An 18,369-nucleotide genomic window follows, 5' to 3' on the forward strand; every position below is an offset into this window, starting at 1 on the left:
CTAAGGAAGTCTCATGATAGGCAGTTGGCTGGGTGTTCATTGATAAAATGCGATGATATTGTGTCTCTCTCCACCCACACCCCATCTCCTATATGTGCAAGTGGTTTAGGTTTATTATGAAAGACTCTGAATTGTTTAGACAACCATTCTTTCATATTTACATACTTTCAGACAGTACTTTGTAACTGGACTTGGTTCAAGGAATGTACAATCATACTGAGTAAATCATGCAAAAGTTTTCTTTCCTTTTACAGGATGGCACTCTGATATTGACAAGTCCTTGATGAAAACTACAGAAAGCACTCAGCTAAAGAAGTTACTTGCTCATGCCAAATCACCCCAGTTAGTGATTATTATGTGTGAAGAATCATTGACTATTTCATATTTGTCTATTTTTATTTCAATGTTTTCATGCACAGTTAGGTAAACGGATCAATAAATATTACTGATTCCACTATCATTGTGGTGGTGTATGATGTGAGATCAGAGATAAAAACAATTCATAGCAGGTAAGTGATTATCTATTGATAAGTGACCAAGCATATATATTTGACCACCAAATATGTATTCGTTTCATAAAATTTTTTTATTTCTCCTTTGAATATTATTCCTAAGCTGTGCTTTCACCACATCAACTAAAATGACACAACAAAATAGCAGCGTAACAGAATTCATACTCTTAGGACTGACACAGGATCCTATGAAGCAGAAAATGGTCTTTGTAATCTTCCTCGTATTCTATGTAGGAACAATAGTGGGGAATTTGCTTATTATTGTGACCATCAAGTTCAGCCAAACACTTGGGAGCCCCATGTACTTCTTCCTGTTTTATTTGTCCTTTGCTGATTCCTGCTTTTCAACTTCCACAGCCCCTAGACTAATTGTGGATGCTCTCTCTCTGCAAAGAAAATCATATCTTATAATGAGTGCATGACTCAAGTCTTTGCACAACATTTGTTTGGCTGCATGGAGATCTTTGTCCTCATCCTCATGGCCGTTGACCGCTATGTGGCCATCTGCAAGCCCTTGCGGTACCCAACCTTCATGAGACGGCAGGTCTGCATCATTCTGATTGTTCTTGCGTGGATTGGGTCTTTTATACATTCTATGGCTCAGATTATCCTGGCCTTGAAGTTGCCTTTCTGTGGACCCAATTTGATTGATCATTTTTTTTGTGATATGCAGCCCTTGTTGAAGCTTGCATGCATGGACATTTATGTGATCAACCTGCTCTTCGTGTCTAATAGCGGGGCCCTTTGCTTATTCAGTTTTGTGATTCTGATGATCTTATACATTGTCATCTTACATTCTCTGTGCAACCACAGTGCAGAAGGGAGGAAAAAAGCTCTCTCCACTTGCACTTCCCACATCACTGTAGTCATCTTATTCTTTGGTCCATGTATATTCATCTATACATGTCCCCCAACCACTTTCCCCATGGACAAGATGGTGTCTGTGTTTTATACTATTGGGACACCCTTCCTCAACCCCCTCATCTACACACTGAGGAATGCAGAAGTGAAAAATGCCATGAGAAGGCTGTGGCATATCCAGATTACCTCTATTTAAGCAAAACATGAACTGCGGGCCTTGGTTGAGCACTTACTGAGTCATGGTATGACTGAATCTCTACAGATGAATATCATAGTGTGTATCCTGACTCTTCAATGCACTGAAATACAATGCACCTGACCTCCTTACTTTTTTCTGTGTTTCTGTCCTCAAACTAGAAGCTTTCCTAACATCCTCAGCCTCACTCCCTCCTTTCCTGAGAGTTCAATACTGGCATTGCTGAATGTGAAATATACCTCACAACACAGTATACACTCTGGTTTGAGATATATATATATATACATAAATATAATCACAGTTGTTTCAATATGTGAGGATCTATAAATAAAGTATATCTAGTTTGCTGTGACTTATAATTCCCGCCAGAACACATTTGAAATAAGGTGTCCTGCTTTCCCTTGAACACTTGCAAAGCAAAGGAACTCACTTTGTGTATCAAGTTCATTTCATTTAATCATTCATTGGCCTTGAAATGTTCTGTACTACTGTATCAAAGACTCTTTAATGTAATGATATTCTATTATAGTCCTGATTGCTTTTTTGGCTCTTCAGATGGCTGAGACTTATGTATGGAGTTTTTTTTAATGTAGTGTTACAAAAGCCTTGGGATATTCAGCTATTTATATGATTGATGTATAGGAACTACAACAATGGAATTCTACAACTCTATGAAATAAAGTAAATAAATGCATATTTTTAAGACTAAATAAAAATTAAAAATGCACTAGAAATAGAGCATACATTTTGATATTGAAGCACTTAAAGTTACTTGAAAATTACCTTGTTTGTTGGAAAAAATGGTGATATTATTCCATGTGAAGTGGGAGTAAGTAAGTGAAATGAAGGAAAGCACCATAGGCATCCGGGGAGTGATCACTAACACTTGTCTTCAGTCAGTGGACTTAGAGAGAACCCACTATTTTAGCCCATTATTGACTCTTGTTTTCTCTGAGCTTTCCTAATAAAGGTGTCATATAGACTGACATGTTAGATTTGCCAATTGAATTTTGGTGCCCAGAGCAACAGAACAGATTAACTGCTGTACCTCAGCTGTGCATGCCGGAGGTCGTATCATGACCATTTGACATTCATTATTTCAGTGTATTAAAGTGTACCACGTCTTTAGTAATTGTTAAGGTTCCATTTCATTTCCAAGACTGTTGCCCCTATTTAAATGGAAAACTTTACCAATATTTTCTTGATAAAGATTATTTTAAGATAATTTCAGTAAAATAACATGTTTTCTGTGTTCTGACTTATTTCTTGCTTTCTGGGACATTATGAAGCTCGGTGTGTGTGCTGGTGTCCCAAATTAGTATGCCATTCATAAGAAGGGACATGAAATTAACACAGAATGGGAATGTCATGACCCATCATAAAATTATCTAATCTACATCTCTATTACACCAGTACGTGTACACATACACATACACTCGAGGTGTTCATGGTGGTTTGCTTTTCAGAGGAATGAATGAAAAAAGGTAAGAGATATAAAAGAAATTAAATAAGTTAATACATAGGCTAAAATAACATTAAGTTGATAGAATAAGAAGTTATATAGGGAAAGAATTTCAGAAGGTTTTATGTGGGTCAACAATGCTTAGAGTCAAATTATAACTGGGAAATGAGATAAAAGTTTTAAAATTTGTGTGATACTATATCCATCCAATGAAAGTGAAGACCCAATCTCAAAAGTGATTCACCTAAAAGAGAAATTGTGAATTCAAATGATCCTTTAATTTTAAGAACTGTAGTGTCTCATATATGTTCAACACTTTTTTGTTTTCATCATATTAGTGTCTTACAAAAATAGTACAAAGTTATGTATTCCTATTGAAAATTTACAGATGAAAAATTGAAGTTGAGGAAAGTCAACAAATTCTTTAAAGGTGTTCTGCTAAGGAGTACCAGAAGTAAGCTTTTCAATGAGGTTTTATGTTTCCCAAGTCAATAACTAACACCTGTGTCCTATAATATGCCTTATTATGCCTGGTTGAAAACACAGGAAGCATTAAGAAATTGATGCAGTCATCATAAACTGCACTTATTTTAGAGCTGGGGGTGGAGCCAGGATGCCGACATGAATAGAGCAGGGAAATCTCCTCCCAAAACCACATATATCTATGAAAATATACCAAAGACAACTCTTCCTAAAATAGAGACCAGAGGACACAGGACAACATCCAGACCACATCCACACCTGAGAGAAACTAGAGCCTTGCAAAGGGGGTAAGATAAAAGCCCTGGCCCGGCGGGTCCCGAGCACCCCTCCCCCCAGCTCTGGGCAGGAGGAGAGATGTCTGAGCGGGAGGGAGAAGGAGCCCAGGACTGCTGAACACCCAGCCCCAGCCATCTGTACCAGAGCACAGACACAGTGCATGTGCGGGGCCCTGGATACTAGGGAAACAGGGCAGCAAGTACGGTGAGTGGGTACCGGAGGCCGGCACCGTAGGACAAAAGAAAAGTGAGTGGCCATATTATTTTTGTTGTTGTTGTTGTTGTTTTGTTGTGGTGAGTGTTTTTTGGAAATCTTAAAGGGACAGGGACCCCAATAGTAGGGAAACAGGGTAGCAAGACCGGCGATCGGGTATCGGAGACCGGCACCAGAGAACAAAAGAAACGCAAGCAGCCGCCTTTTTTTTTTTTTATGTTGTTTTGCTTTGGTGAGCGAACTTTGGAAGTCTTATAGGGAAAGGGACCCCAATATTAGGGAAACAGGGCAGCAAGACCGGTGGGTGAGCGGATGCCCGAGGCTGGCACTGGAGAATAAAGAAAAATGAGAGGCCATTTTTTTTTTTTTTTGTGGTCGTTGCTTTGTTTTGGCGGGTGCTTTTTGGAAGTTTTAAAGGGGCAGGGCGGTACACTTAGTCCAGAGGTAGGGAATACTGGGATCTCTGGGCACTCTAATCTCCTGGGCTACAGGGAGCATGGAGGCCCCTTACGGAGATAAATAGCCTCCCGGCCGCTCTCCCTCCAACGCAATTCCACCACTTTGGAGCAGCAGCCTGAGCCAGGCCACGCCCACAGCAACAGTGGAGATAAACTCCATAGCAGCCAGGCAGGAAGCAGAAGCCCTGTCTGCATGCAGCTACTCAGCACAAGCCACTAGAGGTCGCTATTCTCCCAGGAGAGGAAGGCCACAAACCAACAAGAAGGGAAGTTCTTTCAACCGTCACTAGTCCCAGCTCTGCAAACTATTCCTATGACAATGAAAAGAAAAATTACAGGCAAACCAAGATCACAGAGACACCAGAGAAGGAGACAGACCTAACCAGTCTTCCTGACAAAGAATTTAAAATAAAAATCATAAACATGCTGACAGAGATGCAGAGAAATACGCAAGAGAAATGGGATGAAGTCCAGAGGGAGATCACAGATGCCAGGAAGGAGATTACACAAATGAAAAAAAATCTGGAAGGATTTATAAGCAGAATGGATAAGATATAAGAGACCATTGATGGAATTGAAAAAAGAGAACAGGAATGCATAGAAGCTGACATAGAGAGAGAAAAAAGGATCTCCAGGAATGAAACAATATTAAGAGAACTATGTGACCAATCCAAAAGGAACAATATCTGTATTATAGGGGTACCAGAAGAAGAAGAGAGAGGAAAAGATGTGAAAAGTATCTTGGAAGAAATAATTGCTGAAAACTTCCCCAAACTGAGGGAGGAAATAATCGAACAGACCACAGAAATACACAGAACCTCCAACAGAAAGGATCCAAGGAGGACAACACCAAGACACATAATAATTAAAATGGCAAGGATCAAGGACAAGGAAAGAGTTTTAAAGGCAGTTAGAGAGAAAAAGGTCACCTATAGGGGCGGAGCCAGGATGGCGGCGTGAGTAGAGCAGTGGAAACCTCCTCCCAAAAACACATAGAGCTATGAAACTATAACAAAGAAAAATCTTCCTAAAATAGAGACCACAGGACACAGGACAACATCCAGACCACATCCACAACTGCAAGAACCCAGCGCCTTGCGAAGGGGGTAAGATACAAGCCCCAGCCCGGCGGGACCCGAGCGCCCCTCCCACCGGCTCCCGGCGGGTGGAAAGAAACCGGAGCGGTTTTTTTTTGGCGAGCGCTTTTTGGAAGCCTTAAAGGGACGGGCCCCCGTTGCTAGAGAGGCAGAGTGGCGGGACCGGTGAGCAGGTGCCTGGGAAAGGTGCCGGAGGACAAAGAATATCCCGCGTTTCTCCCTGCGGGACCGGCGGGAAGGTGCCTGAGACCAGTGCCTGAGGACGGAGGAAATTGCGCTTTTTTCCCCTTTTTTTTTTCTTTTTTTCTCTTTTTGGCGAGCGCTTTTTGGAAGCCTTAAAGGGACAGGGACCCCAGTGCTAGGGAGGCAGGGTGGCGGGACTGGTGAGTGGGTGCCTGGGACCGGCGCCTGAGGACAAAGAATATCCCACGTTTTTCCCTGAGGGACCAGTGGGCGGGTGCCTGAGACCGGCACTTGAGGACAGCGGAAATCGCGTGTTTTTCCCCTTTTTTTTTTCTCTTTTCTGCGAATGCTTTTTGGAAGCCTAAAAGGGACAGGGACAACGGTGCTAGGGAGGCAGGGCGGCGGGACTGGTGAGCGGGTGCCTGGGACCGGCACCTGAGGACAAAGAATATCGCGCGTTTTTCCCTGTGGGACCGGTGGGTGGGTGCCTGAGACCGGCACCTGAGGACGGAAGAAATCACGCCTTTTTCCCCTTTTTTTCTCTCTTTTTGGTGAGTGCTTTTTGGAAGCCTTGAAGTGACAGGGACCCCGGTGCTAGGGAGGCAGGGCGGCGGGACTGGTGAGCGGGTGCCTGGGACCAGTGCCTGAGGACAAAGAATATCGAGCGTTCCTTCCCTGCGGGACCGGTGGGTGGGTGCTTTTTGGAAGCCTTGAAAGGACAGGGACCCTGGTGCTAGGGAGACAGGGCAGCAGGACCAGTGAGAGGGTGCCTGGGACCGGCACCTGAAGACAAAAAAAAAAAAAAAAATCGCTTGTTTTTTCCTTTTTTTTTTTTTTTTTCTTTCTTTCTGTTCCCTCTCTCATTGTTGCTGTTGTTGCTTTGGTTTGGAGAGTGCTTTTTGGAAGTCTTAAAGGGGCAGGACAGGTCACTTAGACCAGAGGAAGGGAATCTGGGGATCTCTGGGCACTCTAACCCCCTGGGCAGCAGGGAGCACAGAGGCCCCTTATGGAGATAAATAGCCTCCTGGCTGCTCCCCATCCAACGGGGCTCCACCATTTTGGAGGAACAGCGCCAGCCAGGCCAAGCCCACAGCAACAGCGGAGATAAACCCCAAAGCAACTAGGCAGGAAGCAGAAGCCCTGTCTGCGCACAGCTGCCCAGCACAAGCAACTGGAGGTTGCTAGTCTCCCAGGAAAAGGCTACAAACCAACAAGAAGGGAAGCTTTTCCAGTGGTCATTTGTACCAGCTCTGCAAACTATCTCTATCACCAGGAAAAGACAAAACTACAGGCAGACAAAGATCACAGAGACAACACCTGAGAAGGAGACAGACCTAACTAGTCTTCCTGAAAAAGAATTCAAAATAAAAATCATGAACATGCTGACAGAGATGCAGAGAAAAATGCAAGAGCAATGGGATGAGATGCAGAGAAAAATGCAAGAGCAGTGGGATGAGATGCAGAGAAAAATGCAAGAGCAGTGGGATGAGATGCAGAGAAAAATGCAAGAGCAGTGGGATGAAGTCCAGAAGGAGATCACAGATGTCAGGAAAGAGATCACAGAAGTGAAACAATCCCTGGAAGGATTTATAAGCAGAATGGATAAGATGCAAGAGGCCATTGAAGGAATAGAAGCCAGAGAACAGGAACGTATAGAAGCTGACATAGAGAGAGATAAAAGGATCTCCAGGAATGAAACAACACTAAGAGAAATATGTGACCAATACAAAAGGAATAACATTCGTATTATAGGGATACCAGAAGAGGAAGAAAGAGGAAAAGGGATAGAAAGTGTCTTTGAAGAAATAATTGCTGAAAACTTCCCCAAACTGGGGGAGGAAATAATCGAACAGACCATGGAATTATACAGAACCCCCAACAGAAAGGATCCAAGGAGGACAACACCAAGACACATAGTAATTAAAATGGCAAGGATCAAGGACAAGGAAAGAGTTTTAAAGGCAGCTAGAGAGAAAAAGGTCACATATAAAGGAAAACCAATCAGGCTAACATCAGACTTCTCAACAGAAACCCTATAGGCCAGAAGAGAATGGCATGATATACTTAATGCAATGAAACAGAAGGGCCTTGAACCAAGGATACTGTATCCAGCACGACTATCATTTAAATATGATGGTGGGATTAAACAATTCCCAGACAAGCAAAAGCTGAGGGAATTTGCTTCCCACAAACCACCTCTACAGGGCATCCTACAGGGACTGCTCTAGATGGGAGCACCCCTAAAAAGAGCACAGAACAAAACACACAACATATGAAGAATGGAGGAGGAGGAATAAGAAGGGAGAGAAGAAAAGAATCTCCAGACAGTGTATATAACAGCTCAATAAGCGAGCTAAGTTAGGCAGTAAGATACTAAAGAGGCTAACCTTGAACCTTTGGTAACCACGAATCTAAAGCCTGAAATGGCAATAAGTACATATCTCTCAATAGTCACCCTAAATGTAAATGGACTTAATGCACCAATCAAAAGACATAGAGTAATAGAATGGATAAAAAAGCAAGACCCATCTATATGCTGCTTACAAGAAACTCACCTTAAACCCAAAGATAAGCATAGACTAAAAGTCAAGGGATGGAAAAACATATTTCAGGCAAACAACAGTGAGAAGAAAGCAGGGGTTGCAGTACTAATATCAGACAAAATAGACTTCAAAACAAAGAAAGTAACAAGAGATAAAGAAGGCCACTACATAATGATAAAGGGCTCAGTCCAACAAGAGGATATAACCATTCTAAATATATATGCACCCAATACAGTAGCACCAGCATATGTGAAGCAAATACTAACAGAACTAAAGAGGGAAATAGACTGCAATGCATTCATTGTAGGAGACTTCAGCACACCACTCACCCCAAAGGATAGATCCACCAGGCAGAAAATAAGTAAAGACACACAGGCACTGAACAACACACTAGAACAGATGGACCTAATAGACATCTATAGAACTCTACATCCAAAAGAAACAGGATATACATTCTTCTCAAGTGCACATGGAACATTCTCCAGAATAGACCACATACTAGCTCACAGAAAGAGCCTCAGTAAATTCCAAAATATTGAAATTCTACCAACCAATTTTTCAGACCACAAAGGTATGAAAGTAGAAATAAATTCTACAAAGAAAACAAAAAGGCTCACAAACACATGGAGGCTTAACAACATGCTACTAAATAATCAATGGATCAATGAACAAATCAAAATAGAGATCAAGGAATATATAGAAACAAATGACAACAACAACACTAAGCCCCAACTTCTGTGGGATGCAGCGAAAGCAGTCTTAAGAGGAAAGTATATAGCAATCCAGGCACACTTGAAGAAGGAAGAACAATCCCAAATGAATAGTCTAACATCACAATTATTAAAACTGGAAAAAGAAGAACAAAGGAGGCCTAAAGTTAGCAGAAGGAGGGACATAATAAAGATCAGAGAAGAAATAAACAAAATTGAGAAGAATAAAACAATAGCAAAAATCAACGAAACCAAGAGCTGGTTCTTTGAGAAAATAAACAAAATAGATAAGCCTCTAGCCCAACTTATTAAGAGAAAAAGAGAGTCAACACAAATCAACATAATCAGAATTGAGAATGGAAAAATCACAACAGACTCCACAGTAATACAAAGAATTATTAAAGACTACTATGAAAACCTATATGCCAACAAGCTGGAAAACCTAGAAGAAATGGACAACTTCCTAGAAAAATACAACCTCCCAAGACTGACCAAGGAAGAAACACAAAAGTTAAACAAACCAATTACAAGCAAAGAAATTGAAACAGTAATCAAAAAACTACCCAAGAACAAAACCCCGGGGCCGGACGGATTTACCTCGGAATTTTATCAGACACACAGAGAAGACATAATACCCATTCTCCTTAAAGTGTTCCACAAAATAGAAGAAGAGGGAATACTCCCAAACTCATTCTATGAGGCCAACATCACCCTAATACCAAAACCAGGCAAAGACCCCACCAAAAAAGAAAATTACAGACCAATATCCCTGATGAATGTAGATGCAAAAATACTCAATAAAATATTAGCAAACAGAATTCAACAGTATATCAAAAGGATCATACACCATGACCAAGTGGGGTTCATCCCAGGGATGCAAGGATGGTACAACATTCGAAAATCCATCAACATCATCCACCACATCAACAAAAAGAAAGACAAAAACCACATGATCATCTCCATAGATGCTGAAAAAGCATTTGACAAAATTCAACATCCATTCATGATAAAAACTCTCAGCAAAATGGGAATAGAGGGCAAGTACCTCAACATAATAAAGGCCATATATGATAAACCCACAGCCAGCATTATACTGAACAGCGAGAAGCTGAAAGCATTTCCACTGAGATCGGGAACCAGACAGGGATGCCCACTCTCCCCACTGTTATTTAACATAGTACTGGAGGTCCTAGCCACGGCAATCAGACAAAACAAAGAAATACAAGGAATCCAGATTGGTAAAGAAGAAGTTAAACTGTCACTATTTGCAGATGATATCATACTGTACATAAAAAACCCTAAAGACTCCACTCCAAAACTACTAGAACTGATATCGGAATACAGCAAAGTTGCAGGATACAAAATTAACACACAGAAATCTGTAGCTTTCCTATACACTAACAACAAATCAATAGAAAGAGAAATCAGGAAAACAATTCCATTCACCATTGCATCAAAAAGAATAAAATACCTAGGAATAAACCTAACCAAAGAAGTGAAAGACTTATACTCTGAAAACTACAAGTCACTCTTAAGAGATATTAAAGGGGACACTAACAGATGGAAACTCATCCCATGCTCGTGGCTAGGAAGAATTAATATCGTCAAAATGGCCATCCTGCCCAAAGCAATATACAGATTTGATGCAATCCCTCTCAAATTACCAGCAACATTCTTCAATGAATTGGAACAAATAATTCAAAAATTCATATGGAAACACCAAAGACCCCGAACAGCCAGAGCCATCCTGAAAAAGAAGAATAAAGTAGGGGGGATCTCACTCCCCAACTTCAAGCTCTACTACAAAGCCATAGTAATCAAGACAATTTGGTACTGGCACAAGAACAGAGCCACAGACCAGTGGAACAGATTAGAGACCCCAGAAATTAACCCAAACATATATGGTCAATTAATATTTGATAAAGGAGCCATGGACATACAATGGCAAAATGACAGTCTCTTCAACAGATGGTGCTGGCAAAACTGGACAGCTACATGTAGGAGAATGAAACTGGACCATTGTCTAACCCCATATACAAAGGTAAACTCAAAATGGATCAAAGACCTGAATGTAAGTCATGAAACCATTAAACTCTTGGAAAAAAACATAGGCAAAAACCTCTTAGACATAAACATGAGTGATCTCTTCTTGAACATATCTCCCCGGGCAAGGAAAACAACAGCAAAAATGAGCAAGTGGGACTACATTAAGCTGAAAAGCTTCTGTACAGCGAAAGACACCATCAATAGAACAAAAAGGAACCCTACAGTATGGGAGAATATATTTGAAAATGACAGATCCAATAAAGGCTTGACGTCCAGAATATATAAAGAGCTCACATGCCTCAACAAACAAAAAACAAATAACCCAATTAAAAAATGGGCAGAGGAACTGAACAGACAGTTCTCCAAAAAAGAAATACAGATGGCCAAGAGACACATGAAAAGATGCTCCACATCGCTAATTATCAGAGAAATGCAAATTAAAACTACAATGAGGTATAAAAGGTGTGCACAGAAGCTCCTGATGGAAATGGTAACTACTAGGTAAGGGCTATTGGAGTTAAGCAAATTGAAATAATCTAAGTTTGGGTGTTCCTGTAAATGCTTCCTGGAGATGATGATTTTGATGTGGATACAGCAGAATGCAGGCTACCCTTTTTCTCAATGGCATTTGAATGTAGAATAGAATGGAACACTATCTAATTGTACCTATGGGATATTTTCTTAATTCTTTTCTTCATTCAACAAATATTTCTTAATCACCTGCATTCACTTAGTTGCTGGAATTCATATTTTATTGGCCAAAATTCTCATCCTTATGTTGCTTCAATTTAAAATATGGCATTTTGGGTATATAATTTTAAAATATGTGCATATTTGTATGTCTATGAATCTATATATAAGTATATATATATACACACACATGCATATAATTCACATAATTTATGTATATTTATTAGTGGATTCATATAAACCATGCAAATTATGCATATGTACCTATCTATGTATCTATATATATGCATAGTTATACAGATACAGATATTTAATATTTTATACTTGACTGCTATAAATCACCAAATTTTTTGTATGTTTAAGAGCTTTGACAATAGCATGCTTAGAAAACCAAGAAACCCAAGAAAGCCAGCAAACATGCAGTTAATGTCATTGTGGTGGCCTATGATATGACTGAAAAGCACCGAGTTCCACAATTACCTCGATAGTGGACTCACCACCTTAAACATTTGGGTCTTATTTTTGCTTTAAAAATATTGCTAACTGGACCTGGTTTTCAGTTTTATGTTTTTGAGGTAATTTTTCATAGCAGTGCTTATTAAAAGAAATGGTTAACAGAAAAAAAATATTGCTGTCCTTCCTGCTTATACCACAAGAAAGTTGTGATGGATCAGTGATATGCCAGTGTGAACAATAAACCATCTCTTAGGATATAGTTTCAAAAAGCTGAACTTTCTAGTGAATCACAATCATCATGATAGTGACGCATTATCAAATTTTATGAAAGGGCAGTTCCTAACAATAGGTATTGCTCACATTTCTAAGGCAAAGAATGCAGTTTCTTTGCACAGGGAGTACACATACATGCTTTGTATTCATGTGCAATTCATTTATATAATTGTGTGTTTATGTGTGCTATGTGTTATCCTTATTAATTATTAATACATTAATAAATATTAATTATCTTTTTTTTTGAAATGAAGGAAACTTAAATGCATATTACTAAGAAAAAGGATACATACTGCATGATTCCAACTATGACATTCTAGGAAAGACAAAACTATGGAGACAGTAAAAAGACCAGCGGTTCACAAGTGTTTGGAGAGGGGTGAGGGATGAATACATGGAGCACAGAATATTTTTAGTGAAATTACTCTATAAGATACTAGGTCTTCATACATTTGTCCAAACCCATAGAAGGTGCAACACTGAGTAGACTTCAAGCGTGAACTATGGACGTTGGGTGAATGTTGATAATGGGGAAGCTGTGCATGTATTGAGGCAGGGACTAAATAGGAAATCTCACTTTCCTCTCAATTTTGCTGTAAACCTTAAACGTCTCTAAAAATATAAAGTCTTAGGAAAAATCATTGCAGTTCACAGAGCTGTGTGACTACATGTAGACTGCTGACACCATCAATACCAAATCCAGCTGTCACAAATCTAATTATACTTTATTGTATTTACTTCTTTACTGGATTCCTCCTTTCAGGCTATAGTCCTTGGAAGCCTGGGACTTGTCTTATCACTTTCTGACTCGTATGCCTAATTACAGTTGCTATAATAAGATAGACACTGTATTAAAGTTTGTTAAATTAGCGGATAAAATCATAGTTAGAAAAACGTACAGATCTCCAAAACTCCACGTATTACTCAAATGTCTACATGACGGTGACCCCATGTTTATGTACACCACACTATGACTGTCAAACATTGCTTTTAGCTGCTTTACAACTCATTTATTTACTTCAAACATCTTCAATTTCCAACCTGATGGTTTACCTCACATCCATTCTGTCATTTGGGACTTCAAGACCAGTTTAAAATATATATCTATATGGTACAGTAGAATCATAGATGTCCCAGGAATGTCTAGCACACTGGTAAACCCTCTTTGAGGGGCCATCAGATCATTATCACTTCACCACCATCTTCTCTGATGCTTCCTGAAAGCTTATTGTGTGCAGAGACTTAGAGGTTTCCTACGGTAAAGTCAAATGCTTTTTGGGTTTCAATCTGATTAAAATCTCAGTGGCCATGCATATGAAGTACAGTATTCTGATTATTCCCATTTTAAACATAAGGAACGAGAGCCTCCTTCTGGTATAAACAATCTTCCCATGTCCATTAGCAAGGTCAGAATTGGATGCTTCTGCATGGGCTGAGCCATGAGCTTGATCTGAAACTTTAAATTTCTCACAGTATCACCTTATCTCTAAAGGATAAACACTTTCCCGTGTTTGGTCACTGTAACAGCGGATCTGAACACTTTGACTGGCCGCCGCCTGGAACAGGATCAGGATTGTATGTGAGCTATTTGAAGGACTCTGATGAAAGGCTGAGCAGTATGAACATTCAGTCATGTTCAAAACATCTGAGGGACTGAACTATGTTTATCCAGACCTGGCAATTCCCGTGTTCAAAACTATTTTCCTGGAGCACTCTGGAAGGGTGAGTCTTTGCCAGAGAATGTTCCTATAAGGTTTCTCTCAAGTGAGAGGGAAGCACCTCCCCTTCTCTGTACGTGCGGAGCCAGCAACTGCCTGTTCCGCCCCCGTCTCAGGCAGGGTCCCAGAGGGGCTGGAACACACCATTTTCATCAAACGCTTATAAGCACCTGGTTCGTCGCACAGCCCTCCCAGCACATGCATGCGAACACCGCAGCCATACAGATTCCTGGCGTGTCTGGCCTGCTTTGTGAACAGCCTGGGGGTTGTGACACCAGGTACTGTTGCTCTTTTCTTGGCCCCACACTCCAGCCACAGGCCTTTTGTGGTCTGAGTCCTACCCAGACATGGCTCCATGACAAAGGAACAAAGCTGGAGGGCTGTAGGACTCCCCCTCTGGACGCAAGAGAAGGAGGGCCCAAAGGCATCTATCCCTGGAAAGATCCTCTTAGGAATGGGAGAGGTCAGTAAAACCTTTAAAAATAAGCCGTTTCCTACAAGCTTGATGAGCTAGTTTTACCTTAGTTTGGGAGTTTGGGTCCCTTTTCTGTCTCCCTAACTTTACAAAAGCCAACTTTCAGTGTCTTCTCCTAGCGGTGCTATAAGACATCAAAGGAAGTCATTTTCCATATACACATCAGCTTTCCAGGGCTGCCAGAACAAAGTTCCTCAGACTGAGTATCTTGAGCAACAGAAATGAATTCTCTCACAATTCTGGAGGCTGGGCATCTACGATGAGGGTGCCGGTGGGGTTGACCTCTTCCGAGGCCTCCATCCTTGGTCCATAGACAGCAATCTTCTTCCTGGGCCCTTTCACGGTCTTTCTGCTGGGTGTGTCTGTGTCGAAATGTCCCTACTTTGTCTTCCATGAAGCATTTCCAGTGACCCTTGAGCACAAGGGAAGCCCTGTGTCCTCTTCTCATCACCAGGAGCGGCCAGTGCATGACCTGGCCCATAAGGATACAATGCTAGTTTGACTGATAGAGCCGCTGCCCCTGCTCTGCAAGGCCGGCCACCAAAGTCCAGTCCTTTATCCCTGCCACTGCCATCTGACTCAAGGTCTCAGTCAGTTCAGGCTGCTGTAGCAAACAACAGACGGGGAGTCCTACACACAACAGAAATCTGTTTCTCACAGATCTGGACAGTGGAAGTCCAAGATCAAGGTGTCAGTAGATTTGCTGTCCGGTGAGAACCTGCTTTTTGTTTCAGAGATGGCCATCTTTTTGCTGTGTCCTCACATAGTAGAAGGGCTATTAATTATCTTTTTTATGTCTATCTTTTCTTACTTGAAATCAGAGTACAGGAAGCTCAAGATATATATCACAAGAATTCTACTGAAAAGTTTCAGTGATGATTCAGAGCTTTCTGAGCTCATTTCTCAACACCTGGTGCTCAATAGTAAACCAGAAATTTCAATAAATATTATGACTTTCAGCAAATTTTCTCCTTGTATTTTTTCTTCATTTTATTCTCAGTGACGCTTATGCATTAATGAAACATATTGAAAGACCAAGAAAAACAATGAAATGGGGAAGGATTTAACTTTTGACAACATAATATAGTAAAAAAGTACAAAGTTTAGTAGAACTGAATATCTAAACAATTGGAGAGGTATGAGAGGTAAAATGAGAGGAAATAAACTTAGTCTAGGCAATGCATCTAAGGAAGTCTCATGATAGGCAGTTGGCTGGGTGTTCATTGATAAAATGCGATGATATTGTGTCTCTCTCCACCCACACCCCATCTCCTATATGTGCAAGTGGTTTAGGTTTATTATGAAAGACTCTGAATTGTTTAGACAACCATTCTTTCATATTTACATACTTTCAGACAGTACTTTGTAACTGGACTTGGTTCAAGGAATGTACAATCATACTGAGTAAATCATGCAAAAGTTTTCTTTCCTTTTACAGGATGGCACTCTGATATTGACAAGTCCTTGATGAAAACTACAGAAAGCACTCAGCTAAAGAAGTTACTTGCTCATGCCAAATCACCCCAGTTAGTGATTATTATGTGTGAAGAATCATTGACTATTTCATATTTGTCTATTTTTATTTCAATGTTTTCATGCACAGTTAGGTAAACGGATCAATAAATATTACTGATTCCACTATCATTGTGGTGGTGTATGATGTGAGATCAGAGATAAAAACAATTCATAGCAGGTAAGTGATTATCTATTGATAAGTGACCAAGCATATATATTTGACCACCAAATATGTATTCGTTTCATAAAATTTTTTTATTTCTCCTTTGAATATTATTCCTAAGCTGTGCTTTCACCACATCAACTAAAATGACACAACAAAATAGCAGCGTAACAGAATTCATACTCTTAGGACTGACACAGGATCCTATGAAGCAGAAAATGGTCTTTGTAATCTTCCTCGTATTCTATGTAGGAACAATAGTGGGGAATTTGCTTATTATTGTGACCATCAAGTTCAGCCAAACACTTGGGAGCCCCATGTACTTCTTCCTGTTTTATTTGTCCTTTGCTGATTCCTGCTTTTCAACTTCCACAGCCCCTAGACTAATTGTGGATGCTCTCTCTCTGCAAAGAAAATCATATCTTATAATGAGTGCATGACTCAAGTCTTTGCACAACATTTGTTTGGCTGCATGGAGATCTTTGTCCTCATCCTCATGGCCGTTGACCGCTATGTGGCCATCTGCAAGCCCTTGCGGTACCCAACCTTCATGAGACGGCAGGTCTGCATCATTCTGATTGTTCTTGCGTGGATTGGGTCTTTTATACATTCTATGGCTCAGATTATCCTGGCCTTGAAGTTGCCTTTCTGTGGACCCAATTTGATTGATCATTTTTTTTGTGATATGCAGCCCTTGTTGAAGCTTGCATGCATGGACATTTATGTGATCAACCTGCTCTTCGTGTCTAATAGCGGGGCCCTTTGCTTATTCAGTTTTGTGATTCTGATGATCTTATACATTGTCATCTTACATTCTCTGTGCAACCACAGTGCAGAAGGGAGGAAAAAAGCTCTCTCCACTTGCACTTCCCACATCACTGTAGTCATCTTATTCTTTGGTCCATGTATATTCATCTATACATGTCCCCCAACCACTTTCCCCATGGACAAGATGGTGTCTGTGTTTTATACTATTGGGACACCCTTCCTCAACCCCCTCATCTACACACTGAGGAATGCAGAAGTGAAAAATGCCATGAGAAGGCTGTGGCATATCCAGATTACCTCTATTTAAGCAAAACATGAACTGCGGGCCTTGGTTGAGCACTTACTGAGTCATGGTATGACTGAATCTCTACAGATGAATATCATAGTGTGTATCCTGACTCTTCAATGCACTGAAATACAATGCACCTGACCTCCTTACTTTTTTCTGTGTTTCTGTCCTCAAACTAGAAGCTTTCCTAACATCCTCAGCCTCACTCCCTCCTTTCCTGAGAGTTCAATACTGGCATTGCTGAATGTGAAATATACCTCACAACACAGTATACACTCTGGTTTGAGATATATATATATATACATAAATATAATCACAGTTGTTTCAATATGTGAGGATCTATAAATAAAGTATATCTAGTTTGCTGTGACTTATAATTCCCGCCAGAACACATTTGAAATAAGGTGTCCTGCTTTCCCTTGAACACTTGCAAAGCAAAGGAACTCACTTTGTGTATCAAGTTCATTTCATTTAATCATTCATTGGCCTTGAAATGTTCTGTACTACTGTATCAAAGACTCTTTAATGTAATGATATTCTATTATAGTCCTGATTGCTTTTTTGGCTCTTCAGATGGCTGAGACTTATGTATGGAGTTTTTTTTAATGTAGTGTTACAAAAGCCTTGGGATATTCAGCTATTTATATGATTGATGTATAGGAACTACAACAATGGAATTCTACAACTCTATGAAATAAAGTAAATAAATGCATATTTTTAAGACTAAATAAAAATTAAAAATGCACTAGAAATAGAGCATACATTTTGATATTGAAGCACTTAAAGTTACTTGAAAATTACCTTGTTTGTTGGAAAAAATGGTGATATTATTCCATGTGAAGTGGGAGTAAGTAAGTGAAATGAAGGAAAGCACCATAGGCATCCGGGGAGTGATCACTAACACTTGTCTTCAGTCAGTGGACTTAGAGAGAACCCACTATTTTAGCCCATTATTGACTCTTGTTTTCTCTGAGCTTTCCTA

At 40.3% G+C, this 18,369-nt stretch overlaps 2 pseudogenes; both read left to right on the forward strand.

Annotated features, from left to right (window-relative positions):
- Window positions 1-640: 640 nt before the first annotated feature.
- On the forward strand, window positions 641-1,569 carry LOC140850272 (olfactory receptor 4C11-like; annotated as a pseudogene).
- A 14,907-nt stretch (window positions 1,570-16,476) lies between these two features.
- On the forward strand, window positions 16,477-17,405 carry LOC140850273 (olfactory receptor 4C11-like; annotated as a pseudogene).
- Window positions 17,406-18,369: the final 964 nt, after the last annotated feature.

Source organism: Manis javanica, chromosome 6 (assembly GCF_040802235.1).
Source record: "Manis javanica isolate MJ-LG chromosome 6, MJ_LKY, whole genome shotgun sequence".
In the NCBI taxonomy this organism is placed as follows: Eukaryota; Metazoa; Chordata; class Mammalia; order Pholidota; family Manidae; genus Manis; species Manis javanica.